Raw genomic sequence first — 19624 nt, 5'->3', positions numbered from 1 at the left:
AATGTTCAGCTTTCCCCAAACAGGACCAGAAAGCCCACAGGTGAGGCAGTTTTCCTGGAGGGCCCAAGCCAATGTGAGATGAGAAGGTCTTTAAGAAAGGGGGGTCTCCAACAAGTTGTCCAAGGTCAAGCAGTGGTGTAACCTCCCAAACCTGTGAACATCAAAACATGACTGAGAAGGAGTCTTCTGGCCAAGGATGGAGCCCCTGTATGTGTGTGTGTGTGTGTGTGTGTGCGTGTGTGTGACAGAGAGAGAGAGAAAATGGTTGTGTAGTGCAAGAGTCCTGATCTCCTGGACTGATGCCCCTTGGCCGGGCCCAGTTCCTGGCTCCCTGAAGCAGGCAGCTCTGGACTTGTGCGAGACCACAGGGAGAGTTCCAAGTCCCACCTGGCTCAGACGACAACCCCTCCATCTGAAACTGATCTCGGGCGTGCCACGCAGCCTTCCTGGCAGGGACCCAGCTCTCCTGTGAGCAGAGTCGTCCTTTCTTAAAATTTGAGCCCTGTTGTCTGGAAGGCGCTGCCCCCGGGAATCGGCAGGACCTCGGAAGCAGCTTACATCCCTAACACCATCCCCCGCCCCTCCAAACTGGGCCAGCTCTCAGCTCTGCACAAGGCAGCACCGGACTAGGGTACCCATCCTCTCAGGCAGAAAGGCATCCAGACACCCACACTTCGCCGGGGTGTGTGAATTTAGCTTGAGCTTGTGATTATGATGTGTTCGGGCCCTGCCTTCCCTTACTGGGATTCCTGTCAGAAATAAGGCCGGGGGAGAGCAAACGTGAAAGCCGCGCTCTTCCCTCTCTGGGGTCTCCCGGCCTGGTAGTTGCGCTCTGGGCGCAGGAAGGGGAGGCGTGTGTCTCCTAATGGCAGGAGGCCCGGGTCTTGGAAGAGGCGTGAGACGACAGGACCATCTTTATCAGCCCTCCTCTCCCACTACAGATTTAGGTCGCCCTTGCGAATACGGTACCCGAGGAGGCTTGGTTCCCGGGGACCTTAGACTTGATGGAAAATTTAGAGGCCTGGGAGGCCCTCGGAGGGTCTAGCTACGTTCCCTGGGTTCTTGGGCTTCTCTTTCTCAGCATCTGGCCTCCGATTGCAGCACAGAATCCTTCTGTCCGCAGCGTTAGAATCGAGGCCTTCGCGCTCCGCCACTCCCGCTAGGTTTACTGCTTGGCTTCGCACCCGGTACAGAGATGCCCGCGCAGCTCGCCCCCTCCTCCCAGAAGGGCCCTGCTTCTGGCTGCAGGGGAAAGGAAGCTTCGGGAACACTGTGACCCGAGGACAGGGTCCGAGGCACTAGCGAAATTCCTCCTAGCAGGGCTCTCTCCTCCCTTCTCCCTCCTGGGCAATCTATGACTCAGACTTGACATCAGCCCCTGGCAGACAGTGACAATAAGTTCCCAGTGGGGGTGGCGCAGCTGTACCCCACCCCCGGCCTGTCCCGGTCCAGGTCCGGTCTCCAGGGGGCTGTGCAGGCTCAACCTCTCCTCCTGGAGGCCCCGGGACTCGCTGTCCTCGGGCCCGCCTCCCGCGTGTCTGTCCAGTTCGGCGCGGCCAGAGCCACGGAGCCCGTCTGCTTTATTTCATTTAACACGATCGGCAAAGCCAAGGCGGGGTGAGGGGCGGCGCGGGCCCGAGGGAGGAAATGAAGGGACGTGGAACAAAGTTCTCTCTGCCAAGTCTCTGCGTCGGATTCTTAGAATCCGGTGGCACCTTAAAGGCCTGATGTGAGGGCAAGGAGACGGGTTATTAATTCTTGAAGCCCGCTCTATCTATATATAGCTGCTCAGTGGTTGCTGTTGGCGATCGCGGGGGGTGCAGACCGTGGAACACGTGGCACCTCTCCAGCGCTTAGAAATCAACCTAGCTGGTGGCTCCCGCGGAGTTCGGGAGCAGCGCGGCTCAGGCTCCGGGAAGCCAGTGAGCTGTCCATGGTGTTTAAGGCTCCTTGACGTGCGTCCTGGGCCGTCTGGGCGAGGCGCAGACCCCCGCGCCGGGGGCCGCCACACCTCCAGCCGCAGCCTGCCGGCCACCGAGCCGGTGTGCGCCGGGCACCGGCGGGACGTGTTCGTGTGCACAACTCTGGGACGCGCTCTCGCAGGGGCATAATTCCAGAGATAGACGGAAAAAACCTCCTGAGTCCAAACTGTGGGTTTCCTTTTAGCTCCTTCCTGAAGGTGTCTTTCCCCCTCGGGCAGCACTTCTCGCACTTTAAGAAACGTCGGTCCAGCCAGCGCCTACCTCCCTTCCCTACACTAAGGTTCTAGTCTCAAAAGAGCGAGAAGCAAGTCGCCGATCTTATTATGCTTCTCATAATGGTTAAAAGCATCTACGAGCTGACCATCGCTTTGGGACCGTGTGGTATCGCTGGGGTGACGCTCGCCGCTTCTATTGAGTGGCGAAGGCGCTGGGAGATAGTCAGGGGTCTCAGGGATTTCCGAGGGGTGGTTGGGGTCCTTTGTAGAATATTATTGTTCAGAGGAGCGACTGCTTTATTCCCCAGAGCCCTGAGCAGTGTCTGATTGCCATTCTTAGGGAAGGAGGAAACAAAGAAATTGTCATGTAATATTACAATGTTGTAGGTCCATTCTCTGTGAAGTACAGTTCTGCCTGGTTCTTGTGACCTGCTCTTAGGAAGAAATCTTTATGAACTGAATTAAGCTCTTATACATGTTTAAGACAGAGAATGTTTTGCCTTTTTAATTATCACCACATTTTACCTTTTTGTCTTTTAATTTCTCTTGGCAATTTCCCCCCTACTTATCTCTATTAGAGATCCCATCTCCATTTGAGTAACAAACTTCTTTAAATACTACAAAAAGTTAAGAAAAAGATTGTAAACATTTATAACTCTTATTTGAGTTTTGTGCCTTTACTTATTGGGGATATTTAATTAACATCTAGAACATAATGGAACCTTTTATGTTTCTGAACAAGACATCAGATTGGAACACATCATTGCTTGCTGCTTTGACCCTTCTTTCTTATCGTAGTGCGGTACTTAAAAAAAAGAGTGTGTGTGCTTATTAATAACTCTGAGAATGCCTGATATAAAATAGAAAGTATTATGATTCAATAATTTTCATAGTTTTGCATTTATAAAATAAAGATAATTAGTGAGGGAAAATGGGATATTTCTTTATATCAATAAAAATTGATATTAACATTTTACTTTCCTTTTCTCTATTTATAAAAATTAATAAAATAAGGCTTGAATGTGTACCTAGTTCCTTGAACAGTATGAAATACACTCGACTAATAATACTTTATTATTATTGTTTTGCAGTTTCGAAGTTTAGTTTTGTTCTATGAATTCTTTGGTAGCTAGTCTTCCTCTATATATCCCTTTACTCTCTTTTCTATGAAAGGAGAAGAAAATAGAATGATAAAAATAGACTTCATTCTTTTATTCTTTATCTGCTCCTATAACTTAGGAAGCTATCCTCCCCAACTCCACCTCCACTGGTAGCTTAGCATTTTCCTTTGTCCCATATTGATACCAATTGAGAGTTTCCCCTTAAAAGTTCGTCCAATTTCTTTCAGTTTCATTATTTTTTAAAGAATTAGCTTTCCCCAACAGCTTGTTAGATTTTAAAGATCTCATTCTTTTATCCATTTATTAGAGAGGATATCAATCCTTCCCACCAGCAGTTCTGTTAAAACTGCCAGACATTTTTTTCTGCTTCCAAGAGGAAAGTATTCAATCAGTATAATTGTTTATGAGCTAAAATAGAAAAAAGAAAAAATCCATCGATCTCTTGTTTGTGTTCTGCTTACTCTCCCAATGTGCTCAGCACTGCTATGAGCCCAGAGGAGGTCTTCTGAAGATATCTGTGGAATCAAATTGAATTGTAGTTCTTTCTACCTGCACTTTTGAGAAATGAAAGCATATTTTAAAAATTATTTTAGATCTACTTCCCAAAATTCATACATAAAGCTCATTTCTCTGCAGCTGAAAACTTTGTGTAAGGCATTTTCTTTTAAAAATCACAGTGGATTTGGGGGAGGCATCCCGTGTGTTATTCTATCTCAAAAGTCTCTCTTTCCTTAATGTTTGGTGCATGGTATTGCTTTCCTGAAGATATTTCTGTCTTCATTTCATTTGTGCTTCACTTCCCAGAGACTGGTAAATGAGGAGGGAAATGTGGACTCATGATGCATCATAATATATTGAGATCAATTATTATGTGGGAGTACTTACGTTATGAAAATTTAAACTGACCTTAGCAGAATTTTGTTGCACTTTGCTCCTTTACTTCTCATCCTGCTAAGCTGTTAATTGTACATAGAACTGCCAAGGTACTTTTCACGGTTAAAAAAAAGGAAGCTGCTTTTTGTGGAAAGGATAATTTTTTTTTTTTTTTTTTTTGTCCCATAAACACAGGTCACATTCTTTGTAAAGCTGTTTTTAGCAGGCAAAAGTGTACATGCCTCTAGCAGTTAAACTTGCTCTTTAAAAGACCTAGCATGTCCTTAAATGCAGCAGCAACTCAAGTGTGGTTGATATGGTTCCCAAAACCCCACGTTTTAAAAGGGTTTCATTGTCGAGGTGCACCAGGATGTACTTTTAGGTCTATAATACACAGTCTGGGCATCACAACCACATATTTCCCTCATCTCATTCCAACCCCGGTGTGGTGAAACCGAAGAGACTCCAGATCAAGGCGAGTCAGGATTTGCGGAGAAAGGGCTGTGTAAGTGCAGTGAGTACAAATCTTTAAGACCTTCTCCAGACTTCTAAACAGTTGAGAAAGTAGCTTGTTTGCTAAGTGGGGCAAAGTGTCTCAAGGTCTATCGCTGGAGCTGCTGACATAATTAATGATTTCATTCGGAGCCTGAAAGAAGGTACTTGTATTCCTTCTGGCATGGGCAGGCCAAGTTCATGTCCAAACTCTAACACTTTGGGTTGATTTTAGCCAACAAAACTGTTGGTCCTCTTGTTGCATACCCAAAACTTGAAAGTCAAATATTATATTAGGCTATGATACTTTCCAGCCTTGAGGAGGTTGACACATGCTAAATATATAAACAGACACTATTATCTAAAGATGAATTACATTCTGGTTAGAGATTCCTTATTCCTAGGTCAAACCGGGAAAACTAAAAACCATATACAACCCACCACCAACAACAACCACACAGCAAACTACTTTAAAAATCAACATTTTCCACTAAACCTTATATGCAAAAATTTTCTTGTCCCATTTTACACTATGAGGTTAGTGGCGATCCTTGAAAATTAATTATGGTACTGAAAAAGACTTTAATAACATTTCTGCTAAAAATAAACTGGAGGCAGTGTAGCGCCCTGGATTCATGATTGCTTACATCTGGTTTCTATTTTTGTGAGTTTCATCTGGTTCTCAGAGAGTTCATTCACAGTCATCACAGGTTTAGTTTCCTGTTCTCCAATGGGAGAACTTGTCTTGATCACCCATCTATTTTTCATCTGAATGCTGCACTTTTTTACATTAGGGAATGTGGAAAAGGAGAATGAAAAATATGTCAGGTCTAATCAAGCAAACTGAAGTCTGAACAACATCTTTTAGCACCTGATTTATCCTGAATCCAGTGGTGAATAACAATGAGGAAATCACTCTGTTTTAGACCCTTGTAGAAGCAGGTAGGAAAGAAAAGAGAAAATAGATGGAAAGAAGAGGAAGGGAAGATGGAAGGAAAGGAAGGAAAGGGGAAAATGGAAGAAAGAAAGAAATTAAAGAAGGGCTTCTTGGTCAATAAGAATACCCATGCCCACCCCATTATATTCCCATTGCCCGTAAGACATGGTAATGTATTTTTCTTCCTTTCCATGTTAACTTTCAGACCTTTTACAAAGAAAGGAATGAGCTGTATTGTATGCTGGTTGAAAACAAGGTCTTGGACTCCTTCCCACACTTAGTGAGGGAGGGGCAGGATGCCATAGGAGCCTTAGTCCTTGCTGATCTGGACTTGGGTAGACCAGTTTGACTCTAGTTTATAAGTTATCCTATCTAATATCTTTTTTTCACCATCTAAAACTTCCCAGTGGTTCTCCTCTGTGTAAGCAACACCATCCCCTTTTTGAGATGACTACTTTATCTAAAGATCCTATCTAGTTCATATTCCAAAGTCTCATGAAGCCTATTCTTTTCACTTCACCATATGATTTTCCTAAATTTCCTTCCTGCTGATATCCCAGAAATCAAGACTCCAAAATATCCTAGCTGCTATCTACATTCAATAACAGTAATTACAAATATTATTGAGCTCCTATACCTAGGACTGTGATGACTTCAAAGAGCATTATTTCATTCACAATAGATTGCAGAATTACCTTTCTTTTTTTTTTTTTTTTTTTTTTTTTTAAAGGATTTTCTTATTTATTTATTTATTTATTTATTTATTTATTTATTTTTGGCTGTGTTGGGTCTTCGGTTCGTGCGAGGGCTTTCTCCAGTTGCGGCAAGCGGGGGCCACTCTTCATCGCGGTGCGGGGACCGCTCTTCATCGCGGTGCGCGGGCCTTTCTCTATCGCGGCCCCTCCCGTCGCGGGGCACAGGCTCCAGACGCGCAGGCTCAGCAATTGTGGCTCACGGGCCCAGCTGCTCCGTGGCATGTGGGATCTTCCCAGACCAGGGCTCGAACCCGTGTCCCCTGCATTAGCAGGCAGATTCTCAACCACTGCGCCACCAGGGAAGCCCCCAGAATTACCTTTCTTAACTAGGGTAAATAATTACTAGAACTGAGATTTGAATTTGGTTTTGACTGACACTATGGGCCTCTCTAGTATGACACAGGATCTGACTGCCACATCTCATATCCACTGATCTATAAGGGTTGATTTGGCTAATGTGACTGGCTAGGCAACTGTTATCTTCTCTCACCCATCCATGTAGGTTCCTGAAAGCTATGCACTTATTTGAAGAGGTTGAGAAGGACCATTTTTCCATCAAGGGTTATTGAGACACTGAGCATCTTCACTGGAAAGCAAACTGTAGGATGCTCTAACTCTACAGACCAAAATGAAAAGAAGAGCATTCTTCCCCCCCCCCTGTTGATTACATGATCTTATTACACACTACAGAAATTGTTCAAGAATCAACCTTATCTGATGGTCTTATGCCAACATTTATTGAGGTTCTACTTTATGCTAAGTTCTATTCTTAGAACTTTAAAGAAAGCCACATGCATTGGATTATTGCTCTGGTGCCCATAGAATTGCCTTATTCAAGATAATTTCTTTCCCTTTCCTTTCAACATCATATTTGCACCTGCCAATTTCAGCTTTTGTTAAGGGGCATAATATATATTTTTGAAAGTCATGTGAAAAATATGTATGTATCTTTTGGGAAATTGCTATCAAATATACTTTCATTTAAGCTATTTATCACCTACTATGTCCAAGCCGTGTATTTTTTTAAAAAAACTATACGCCATGACTACATTTCTTCCTCTATTGCTTGGGCTACTTTCTTTCCCTTTTTGTTGTAAGTTACTTCAAATCTTTTTTGGAAGTAAGCAGGTAAAAAAGAAAATCTAGTACAAAGTTGAGATATAGTGTCAGGGCTATTTTCAGAGAACATGAAGTCTGTTCACTTGTTCATTCAGTCATTCAATAAATATTTCTTAAATGTCTACTAGGTCAGGCACTTTGCTAGGTGCTGGGGTTACACTGATGACATGGAATTTGCAATCTCTTCAGAACTGTGAATCTCTTACTTCTTGTTTACTAAACATTTGACAGTTTTATTATAAATCTTTGAATTTTGACATGGGAAATATTTTATTCACATTGTTTATTGTCTGTCTTCTTCCAGTGGAATAAATGCAAACTCTGTGAAGGCCAAGATCTTTGTCTGTTTTTGTTGTACCTCCAGAATCTAGAGCAATGCTTGTACGTAGTAAGAAGTCAATAAATATTTCAAAGAGTGAAAGAATAAATGAAGATTAAAAGGTACAAATACTTTTCCCCTAAATACACATCCTGGTACATATACATATATGCATATTTCTTTGATAAGACAGATTTCTACCCTGAGTTGGCAATTTTCTTCACTATTGCCACACACTTATTAGTATCTTATATCAATATACTAAAGGATTACTGATAAATGGAAATAATGTCAGTTTAAACACAATAATCTTTTAAAATATCCTATGTAATAATAAGTTAGACTTGCCCAGAAATGAATTAGTTTTACCACCAAAGGCAGGTCCTACTTTCATTTCTGTGTGCATTCATTTTACCTCCCAAACTATAACACAATTAGGATAGTCTCTATCATCAGATCATGCAGCCAAAGTGGAGAATGTTGTTTTACCACACCCAAGTAAGGATTCCTACTAATGGGAAAGACTGGCTATTGTCCTTTAGGTGGTTCCATCATAGCTGAATCATTAATCAACCAAAGCCTTAAGGATGTTGAATTTGTCTTTTTTTCCTACAGTAAGTAAATACATGTTATTGTCATGGCAGATGAGCTGGGCAGATTAGAATCATACCTGAGTCAGTTCCCCACTCCTTTCCCTGACTGCCACATCCAATTGTATAATAATGCCTATGAATGCAATTTTCAGTCATTTTTAAAAACCACATTTTCCCCTCAAATGACCTGGCATGGCTGTGGTTTAAGTGCTACATTTTCCTTGCAATAGCTTTAAGCAATAGCCTTCCACTTCACCGTGGAGTTTTGAGCTTAATATACTTGCTACATTAATTCAGTAGAATGAAGAATTATATTAAAAACCTAAAATAAATCTGATCTACAAATCCTATCTCTTATAATCCTACATATTACCTCTCACTGGAGTTTCAGACATCTGTGAATGCATGAAACCTTATTATTGAGTTATTTTTCAATCCCGTCAAGAAAGGCTACTGCATGGCCCAATAGGTTAAAACTTAAAATGCAAGCAACATCGCCTGTTAAAAACACATCATTGGATAGGACTTGAAAATCATAGTTGCTGTCTTGCTCAGTCATCATAGATCTTGGCCTAGAGTTCTTGGCAGGAACAGTGTTTGAATGGGGCCTATCTCAAGCTCTAATAGAAGCTGTTGAAAGAATAAAAGTTGGCAAAATTTTTGGCAGAGAACCAGGATAGTAGAAACTACTTTCATATTATAAACTGGAGATAATAGAACCTCGTGACCTTAAGTATTGCTTTTAAAAGGGACATCAGACGATCTTATGTTTAATAAGGTGTCATATTCTTGATTTAAAGGATGAAGCTCAAATAATTAGAGCATCATTGAAGTATAAATATTGAAAATCAGGTGAAAAGTTGAGTGCTATAGCAATTTCAAGAGGAGAAAGTTCCTTGGTGTCACTCAGTCAGCCTTCAGCATATTGTACTGTGCAAGTCTCCTTGGGAACATTGCTCATTCATTAGGTTCTCCTAAATGCTCCTCAAAGAAACCTCATTGTTATCTAACATTAAACCAAAGAGAAACAGACAAAGGCAAAGCCACAGGCTCCATATAAAGGAAGGAGCTCTGAATTACAATCTGTTGGCTTCCAATTTTTGCTACATTTGCTTAGGCAATGAGGGCTATATTCATCTGTATTTGTCATGAATGTATATTGGCAATATGGGCAGTGGACAAAGTGAGTCAAAGACCTAGAATTTAGTCCTGGCTCTTCCTTTCACCAGCTAGTCTTGTAAACTTAGAAAAGGCACAGAACCTCTCAGAGTTAGTTTATTCACCTATGAAATGTAGATAGCATTAGCACATACTTCACAGGGCTGTCATAATGATTAAATGAAATAATACAGGTAAAGTTAAATCCTTATCGAGATATTTAATTAAATGCATATATTACATTTGACCATTATTCTATACAGAAATACATAGATCTTAATCTGAATGATTCCCTCCTCAGGCATTCAGATAAGTATTTGATAACACATCAGGACAATTAGACAGTGAAAATGACTTTAAGATTGAGAGTTTTTGTTTGACTTTTTACTCTCTCAATATTTTCCTTCCTTTACCTGATAAATATTAGCATTGTGTAAATCATTTCAGGAAATACCACTCTCCTCAATTCCCAGCATGAATACCATACTGAATATTTTTTAAATAAGGGGTAGCTAATTGATTTGTAACAGGGGTTGGTCTTTTTCAATAGCTGCTGTTATCTGAGCATCTTTGTTTGGACAGCTATTTCAGCTGTGGCTATTACAATCCCTGTGGCATCCCACGAATCAGCAACGTTCAGTTTTGGGGAGAGTCAGTTTGACCCCTTGTGTAACCGTGGTATCTAAGGACTTCTCAGACATAACAACAAACTTCGAGGTTGGGGTCAGAATAGAGAGATAAGAATTGGAAGTCAAGGAATAAGAACCAAAGGGCAGGAATCAGTATATTCAACAAATACACTGTGTTACAAGAAAAGGGGAAAAACCTAAATCTTTTAACTGGGGAGATTAAATAAGGGAGCAGGATGGTAAGAAGAAAAAGTGAAAAATCTCAAATCATTAGAGAATTTCATTTGAACTTACTATTTGTGTGTACCTCTGTCTGAACTTGTTGAGGTTCTGATATTCCCTCCCAGGGGATTTTCAACCCACTAATTCTTAGTAAGGAAGATCCAGGTGATGGGCAAAGCTGAAACGAAATGGATTGGTAAGGTCTGATCAAAGTCTGAATTTCTCCAGAGAGTGCTTGCCTGATTTAGGAACTGTAATTTTTTTCCCACCGAAGCCCATACCATAACCATAAAGAGCGTTAGAATTGCAGCTTGAAAGTCCCTGCTTCTGGGTGATCTTTGTGGCTGGAGTCATGGAGAAGAAAGTATCCTAAAGCCAAAGGATCTCTGCTAATGCACACAGGACGGATATGGACCCCACCTAGCTTGGAGCCTTAACTCTGGTTGTCATAAAGGCTTATGTTAATCCTGGAAAGAATTAATGAGATTAACAATTCAATTCATCATTTATTTATTGAACTGAGTTCCTACTGTATGAGGCTAGCTCTATAGGAGATATAAATATGAGAAAAGACACCATCTATTCCCTTGAGGGATTTACAGACTTGTATGTGTAGGGATTAGGCCTGTATAAAATCTTTAAGCCCTCCATTTTTACTTCTTTTCTATCAGAGGAATAACGTGAATAAAAATAATTCAATCATATGCAGTGTCATTTCTCCAATAAGAAAGAAAGAACATACAAAAGCCTCCATTTCCTTTTGATGGCATCAGGCTTCTGATGGACCAAAAAAAGGCCCAGTGTACTGCAGCACAATAAAGCTTATTCCTGAAGAGGAGGGCAGAGTCCTGTTGCTATGAGGGTTCTTTCATCAGTAATGATTACTGTGTACCATTTCTATGAAAAATTAATATCTTAGAGAGATTACTTACTTAGTAGATACCATTGGTTACCTAATGTCTTTTCTCACACATCCTTCCTCCTTCTTATAGGTCCCTGATTTTATTCAGGCATTTAACCCTCTCTGTGTGACCACATTCTTTAAGGTGGGCAAGCCCCAGCCCTGACCCGGGCCTAGGGATACGTCCTGGTGGGTCTAAACCCATTGTAGTGGGTCTATCCCTTTGCCAGTGATTGGTTAGGTATAAGCATGTGATCCAGTTCTGTTCAGTAAAGTCTACAGAGTGAGGATCATTGGGAAATTCTGGAAAGAGTTTCTTTGCTTCTAAGAGAAACAGGGAGAGTCATCTCTACCTTCTGTAGACACGGGTTGCATCTGGATATGTTACCTTGATCTGTGTCACCCATCTTGCTCTCAGTCTCAGGATGAAGCTAACCTACAGAGGAAGGCAGACCGAAGAGGGTCTTAGAGGAGCAGAGTCAAGGTCACTCTTGTGACACCTAGAGAACTTTGTGTAGGAGAGATAATAAATGTTAAAATATCAAGCCAATCTGAGTTGAGTTTTCTGTTATTTGCAGCTAAGAAATTTCTAACAGATAGAGTCACTGTTTGAGGGAACCATAGCTCACACTATGTGTTCTCTAGTTTGGGAGAACTACTTTCACCCTTGCCCATACCCGAAGCCCATCTTTTACACCATGAGATTGAGCAGAGGTGAACACCAGTGTTGATCTAATTGAAGCCCAGGGTACACCTTGAGATAGAGAACTCAGAAAGCAACCAAATATCGGATTTTATCTTCTGGAAGTGTTTTCCTGAAGGAAAAGTTGGAGTTGGTCTGGGAGACTTGAGAGGCATGACAGACATGGGAATCTAAGTTTTAAGGTGTCTTCCCTAATGTTTACTAGGGAAGAAAGTCCCTGCTTTCATATTTTTTGTATGAAAGTCCAAATCAGCTAAAATTACATCTTTTGCCCCTCCCTTCTGAAACTGCTTATTTTAATCCCTCAGTAAATTACTTAGAATATGTGTCATAGTCTTATGTGTTAGGCTGGTGGAAACTGTAGGACAGGTGGCCAGGGATAGAGGTATCTGCTTTATTTTATGGTGTTTTTGGCACTACCAACAAGTTTTTCATTGGACGGACTATAACACATCATAACAAGGGAGAGTGACAAACAACCTTGGGATCACCAGTGGGGAGAACATACTTCATTTTTTCTAAGACAATTGTTTCCCCTAGCATACTTACATCTCTGAAATTGGACTGCATTTCACAATTGCTCTTAGTCAAGTGGCAGTCATGATGTGGCCTGTCATTGCTTGTTCACACACATCAACACTCGTAGAATTGGCTCTAGTGACTTAGAAGAAATTCCTAGAGACAATAGTGGAGCACTGTCTTAAGAAATGCTGCATCACGAACAGTCTAGATGACGCAAGGGTTGATATTGTGTGCCAAAATATGGACATGGTTGATTCTGAGTCTGAAAGTTATTCAGAAAGTCATTCATAAAATATATGGGTAAAGTTATTAGACAGTCAATAACTTAACCAATATATTTTATGAAAAAACCTGTCATATATGCCAATATGTCTAACGCATTTCTCAATAAGTATAAAATAAAAATCCTAAGTTATAAGAACACATTCTATCCTAGCTTTATTGGCAGAGTTAAAAATATTTTAGAGGCGCATGAAATAATGATGTTGATAACATCTTAGATTCAATGAAAGATGGTTCCTGGACAGTCAAATCGCACTGTCACTGAAGAATCAGACACTTCTTCTACTGTACTTGTCAGAAGGTTCCTTCCTCTGAACACAGTCACCTCTCTTGTTGTTCTTTTTTGAATCAATGCATCAAGTGGGTACTCCTGATTGGCTAGACTCAGTCATGTGACTTCTTCTAACTAGAAATAAATCTGAGGATGTGATCTCTAATTTCTGTTGTGGGAAGATGAGACTCAGGACATGAGAATATCCCAGATTGTAGGAAAATAGTCATACTTCAATAAAGAAATGACATTTGAGATGGATGTCAAAGGTTATGTGCTGCTTGTAACAAGTAGAGAAGAGTGGGGAAGATGTTCTTAGCAGAACAGTTACTATGGAGGCAGGAAAGCATTGCTTATGTTTGGGGAAAATGGGAGAGTATTGCATATTTACGGGGATTATAGGAAAGGTACATGGGAGCTTGATAGTGGAAGGTCTTTGGTTTCAGGCTTAGGAGTTTGTGTGTATCTCAGGGGCCTTATGGAATTATTAGCATGGGAAGTGGAAGATGCTGTGGTTTCTTTAGTCTTAAATAATCCATGGTCTCCAGCATACTCCCAGAAGGACAGAATTTGTTCAAGGATACTTCTAGGTATTTAGAAGTGATCTGTGTTCAGACAATTTTTCTATGCAAATAGATTTTCTAAGGTGCCAAAAAGTACATACTTAATTAGATACCTCAGCTCCTGCACAACTTTCTTTACAAAATGTTCAGATTATATGATTATTTTCTAAAATAATCATTGTGGGATTTGGTATGGATATGGGTTCTATCCTTTATGCATTTCCCTATCTTTTCATCCTCCCTTTAGCAAGAGAATTTGAAGTGGTTTGAGGTTTGGAAGAAAGGTTGGAAGACATGTGCTCCAGCATGCCAGTCTTCAATATTGAATGAGTGTTGACATAACATTCTATTCCTTTTTTCTTTGTTTTTTCTCCTCTTGGACTTCAAAGCATAATTCTTATTTCATGCTATGAAAACTGTAAGTGAAGTTCCATTGTAATGGGAAATGAATATAAGTAAAGGGTTGTATCCAAACTTGAAAGAGCTGAGTCCAGTCATTTTAAGAAGAGCTGCCTCATATATTCTCATTACCAGCTCAGCTCTCTATGAAGGATGCACTGGGAGAGGTAGTGAATCACAAGGTTTTTGTTATAAATAAATCAAGCAGTTGATGCCTCTGTAGCTATTTGTGATTTTTTTGCTAGTACTTTCAAAAACAAGTCACTAAACATAAAATTTATTATGTGCATTTTCTTCTTTTTTAAATATACCACTAATGGCAACTACCAGCTCTGAGACTATAACACAGAAAGCTGATGTGATTAGCAATCTACATGCCATGCAGAATCTTTTCATTCCTTAGTTTTGCTGCTACTCACAATGGCTGTTGCTATTTGCAAATGGTAGCTTAGCTTCATGATCTGCCTGATTCTTTTGCTTCCAAGCTCACTCACTGTGTCAGTTAGCTTTTGCGATAGACAAACCACCTAAAATCTAGTGGCTTAAAACAACAACCATTTATTGTTACTCATGAGTGACAAGTCATTTGGGTGCTTCTGCAGATCTGAAGCACACATGTGAGTAGCTAGGCTCCCCAATGTCTGTGGTCTCCTGGCGACTTGGCTGGGGGCTGTGTGTGAGTGAAGATGGCCTCCCTCATGTGTCTGGTGGATGTCTATTAGTGAGAAAAATGGGGATGCCTAGGCCACATACCTCTCACCATCCAACAGTCTGAAAGCTGTCAGGCCTGTGGAGGCTCAGGTGCAAAACTTGCATGTTTTAATTTCCTCCACATTTTATCAGTCATGGTAAGTCACAAGGGCAGCCCACATTCAAGGGGTAGGGAAACAGACTTCACCTTTTGATGGAGGAGCTACAAAGTATTGTGAGCATTTTTGCAACCTATTACAATCACTTTCTCTCAAGATAGAGTGACTGGCTGGTATGTCTTCCCTTATAATCTTCTAGTTGCAAAAGTCTATGCTATGCAAAGTTGTTTTCCCTCTGTTCACCTTGCTTATTAATTATCTCTGGTTATAGATTGCAAATTTTGCTGTCTTGCCTTCTCCTTAAAGACTCAAATAAATATATCCTGACCCAACCAGCATAGGTAGTGAAAAGAGCACTAAGCCTTTGTTTTCATTTTGATGTGTCAAGAGGCAATGGGAGAGTTCTTGCAAGTAAAGCCTCTGCTACAATTTTAGAAAGTATGCTCTGCATAAGGTTACCTAGTTTAGGTAGAATGTGCACTCAACTCAGCTGATCAGCATCCCAGCTGCTTCCCCCCGGAGGGAGGGTCATTTTTCTCTAATTCATACAAAGGTACCATATATGCCAGTGGCATCCTGATTAAAAGCTCTGAGTCCTAATTTCATCAACTGAAAACTGAGCAGAAGAAGCTCTCAATTCAATACCCTTTTATGACAAAAACTTTAAACAAGCTAGACATAGAAGGAATTTATCTCAATATAATAAGTCCACATATGAAGAGCCCACAGCTAACATCGTACTCAGTGGTGAAAAGCTGAAAGATTTTTCTCTAAGATCAGGAACAAGGCAAGGGTGCACACTGTCACCACTTCTTTTCAACATAGTGCTAGAAGTCCTAGCTAGAGCAATTAGGCAAGGGAAAGAAATAAAACTCATCTAACTTGGAAAGGAAGAAGTAAAATAATCTTTGCTTGAAGATGAGATGATCTTATAGGTAGAAAACCCTAAAAACTTTGCAAATAAAACTGTTAGAACTAATAAATGAATTCAGTAAAATTGCTGGATATGAAATAAACATACAAAAATAATTTCCATATACTAACAACAAACTATCTGAAAGGGAAACCAAGAAAATAATCCCATAATGTTAAAAAGAATAACATACTTAGGAATAAACAAACTTAAACCAAGGAGATGAAAGACTTGTATACTAAAAAATACAAAACATTGATATATTAAAGAAGACACAAATAAGTGGGAAGTTATTATGTCTTCATAGATTGGAAGACTTCATATTGTTAAACTGTCCATACTACTCAAAGTGATCTACAGATTCAATGCAATCCTTTATCAAAACCCCAATGTTATTTTTCACAGAAATTAAAAAAAATCATATAGAAGCACAAAAGACTGTGAATAGCCAAAATAATCTTGAAAAAGAAGAACAAACCTGGAGGCATCACATCTCCTGATTTCAAAATATATTACAAAGCTACAGTAATTAAAATGATGTGGTACTGGCTTAAAGATAGACATATAGACCAATGGAACAGAACAGAGATACCAGAAATAAGGCCATGCAAATACAGCTAACTGATCTTTGACAAGGGTCCCAAGAATACACAATGGGGAAAGGGTAATCTCTTCAACAAATGGTGTTGGGAAAACTGGATATCCATATGCAAAAAATGAAACTGGACCCTTGTCTTACACCATACACAAAAATCAGCACAAAATGAATTAAAGATTTAAACATAAGACCAGAAATTATAAAGCTACTAGATGAAAACATAAGGGAAAAGCTTTATGACATAGCTCTTGGTAGTGAATTTTTGGATATGACACCAAAAGTACAGGCAACAAAAGCAAAAATAGACAAGTGAGATTACATCAAACTCAAGGAAACAATCAATGGAGTAAAAAGGGAAACTGTAGAATGAAAGAAAATATTAGCAAATCCAATATCTGATACGGGATTAATATCCAGAATATACAAGGAACTCCTAAACTCAATATCCTAAATAAATAAATAAACAACCTGATTAAAAATGGGTAAGGACTTAAGTAGACATTTCTCCAAAGAAAACATACAAATGGCTAACAGATATATGACAAGATGTTAAACATAACTAATCATCAGGGAAATGCAAATCAAAACCACAACGAGATATCACCTCACACTTATTGGTATGGTTATTATCAAAAAAACCCCACAAAAGATAACAAGTGTTAACAAAGGATGTGAGAAATTGAAACTTTTGTACACTGTTGATGAGAATGTAAAATAGACTGCAACCAGTATGGAAAACAGTATAGAGTTTCCTTAAAAAAATAAAAATAGAATTACCATATAATCCAGCAATCCCACTTCTGGGCATATATCCAAAATAACTGAAATCAGTATCTTGAAGAAATATCTGCATTCCCACGTTCACTGCAGCATTATTCACAATAGCCAAGATATGGAAAAAACCTAAATTTTCATTTACAGGTGAATGGATAAAGAAAGCATGGTATATACATAAAATGGAATATTATTCAGCCTTAAAAAAGAAAGAAATCCTGCCATATGCAGCAATATGGATGAACCTAGAGGACGTTATGCTAAGTGAAATAAGCCAGTCATTGAAGAACAAATACTGCATGATTCCATTCATACAAGGTATCTAAAATAGTCAAAGAAACAGAAAGTAGAAAAGCAGTTGCCAGGGGTCAGGGATTGAGGGTAGTAGAAAGTTGCTGTTCAAAAGTATATAGTTTCAGTTATGCAAGATGAATAATTTTCAGAGATCTGCTGTACAGCTTGGTTCCTATAGTTAACAATACTGTATTGTGCACTTAAAAATTTGTCAAGAGTATGGATCTGATGTTGTGTTCTTACTACACTAATAATAATAATAATAAACAAAAACAAAAACCATCTTTCCAACCGTTGTCATAAGGTTGTTCTGGGGATTCAATGATACAATTCCCATGGAATCTTTAAAAATTATAAAGTTCAGTAAAACTACTTGGTTGCTATCCTTATCGATATTTTAATACTGTTTAACACTGATGGATGGCTTATATTTTAGAATCTCTTAATAATAACTGTGCCTTTGCCATTTTAAGGATCATTCATCATGATCAATGAAACCATCTAGGAAGACAGTATGAAGTGTTTATTGCCATTATTTAGCCAAACAACTATTAGCTAAGCTTCTATTGTGTATTTAGCAAAATTCTAGGCACTGTGGGAAATAAAAGTATTAGATGGACATCATCCTTCTCTTTAAGTAGTTTAACGACCTAGTTAGGAAAATGAAGCTATCACATACAAGACAATTAGCAAGGAATGAAACAGTAATGAATCAAGAACCAAGTAATATGTAGTCTCAGACCCAGTTGAAGTTCAGACAAGAGGAAGATCCTGGAGGTGTGAGCGCTCCATGACATCTTGGAAAAGGCGAGGCATCAGAGAGTTAGGACAGAAACAATCGCAATTGCTATGGTTGCTCTGTTGGTACCATCCTGCTTTTTAGGGTCTCCAAAACTGTAAGGGCCTTCTTGATTCAGTTGTCAATTATTAGACAGTGTGTGGTTTAAAAACAGAATTCTTCCTCTAGCTTGGAAAGAAATTTCTCCCCACATGTCAGGTTTCCTTGATACAAGCTTGAACATGACCTTGGCCCTTTTTAGATTATAGAAAGTTTTTGTAGAATCTTCACAGCCAGCATCATTTCTGACAGGAGGATATCTCTGATGTTGATGATAATCATCAGAAATTTACATTGTTTTATTATGCTTTCAGAGGATGTGAAGTTACTAAGTAGATTCATCAGGAGATACACATCAATCAGCAAGCAAATTAATTGGCATACTCTTTTCATAGTGTTTCTTTCAACAGTTCCTTCAACAGTTCCTTATTGCATTGTTTCTCAAAGTGTGGTCTGTGGGCAACCTACACCAGAATCCACTGGGTGTGGTAATTAAAAATTCAGGTTTCTGAAACACATCCCAGGCCTACTGAATCAGAATCTTTGGGGAGAGTCCAAGAATCCACATTTGTGTGAGCTTCCCAGATGATCTTTTGCACGGCAATGTTTAACAATCATGCCTTAATGCTTGCTGAACTTATAAACATCCCAATGTCCCCTCCACCTCCCACCTCTGCGCCCCCAATCAAATCAGATCTCTAATGTTGGGACCCAGGCATCAGAGTTTTTAAAACTTCAAGGCAATTCCAATGTGCAGCCACAGTTGATGACCATTGGCTTACAGCAGTACTTCTCAAGCTTTAATGTGTACATGAGCCACCTAGGGATTTTATTAAAATGTGATTCTGATTTAGGAAGTCTGAAGCAAGGCCTTAAATTTTGCATTTCTAATAAGTTCCCAGGTGATGTAGATGCTGCTGGTCCAAGGACCCCAATTTGAGTAGCACAGGCTTAGAAAAAAATACATTTAATTGTTTAACTGCCCCATTCTTCATTGACACAATCTTCTGCATAATTTATGTACGATCAAACCTAATTCCACACTAACTAATTTATGGCATAGTATCTCTTATCTCTGTTCCAAAGAATACTTTTTCCAGCTTCCCATAAAAATAGTATAATATTTCTTCCAGACTTCTTATACTGGCCAACAAACCCTGCGTTTCTACTTCGACCTCTTTCCTTACCTCTCCCTCTAAACATGCCTTCTTTATGTTCCTCACATATAACAGCTCATTTCTGCTCAAGGCCTTTGCCTTGTGGCTTCCATGCAGACTCTTCTCCCAGTTCACTGTAAGGTTGGCTCTCTGTCCTTTCAGGATTAAGTTTCAATGTCATCTCT

This window comes from Balaenoptera acutorostrata, chromosome 11 (genome assembly GCF_949987535.1).
Source record: "Balaenoptera acutorostrata chromosome 11, mBalAcu1.1, whole genome shotgun sequence".
NCBI lineage: Eukaryota > Metazoa > Chordata > Mammalia > Artiodactyla > Balaenopteridae > Balaenoptera > Balaenoptera acutorostrata.
This window is presented reverse-complemented; position numbering follows the sequence as displayed.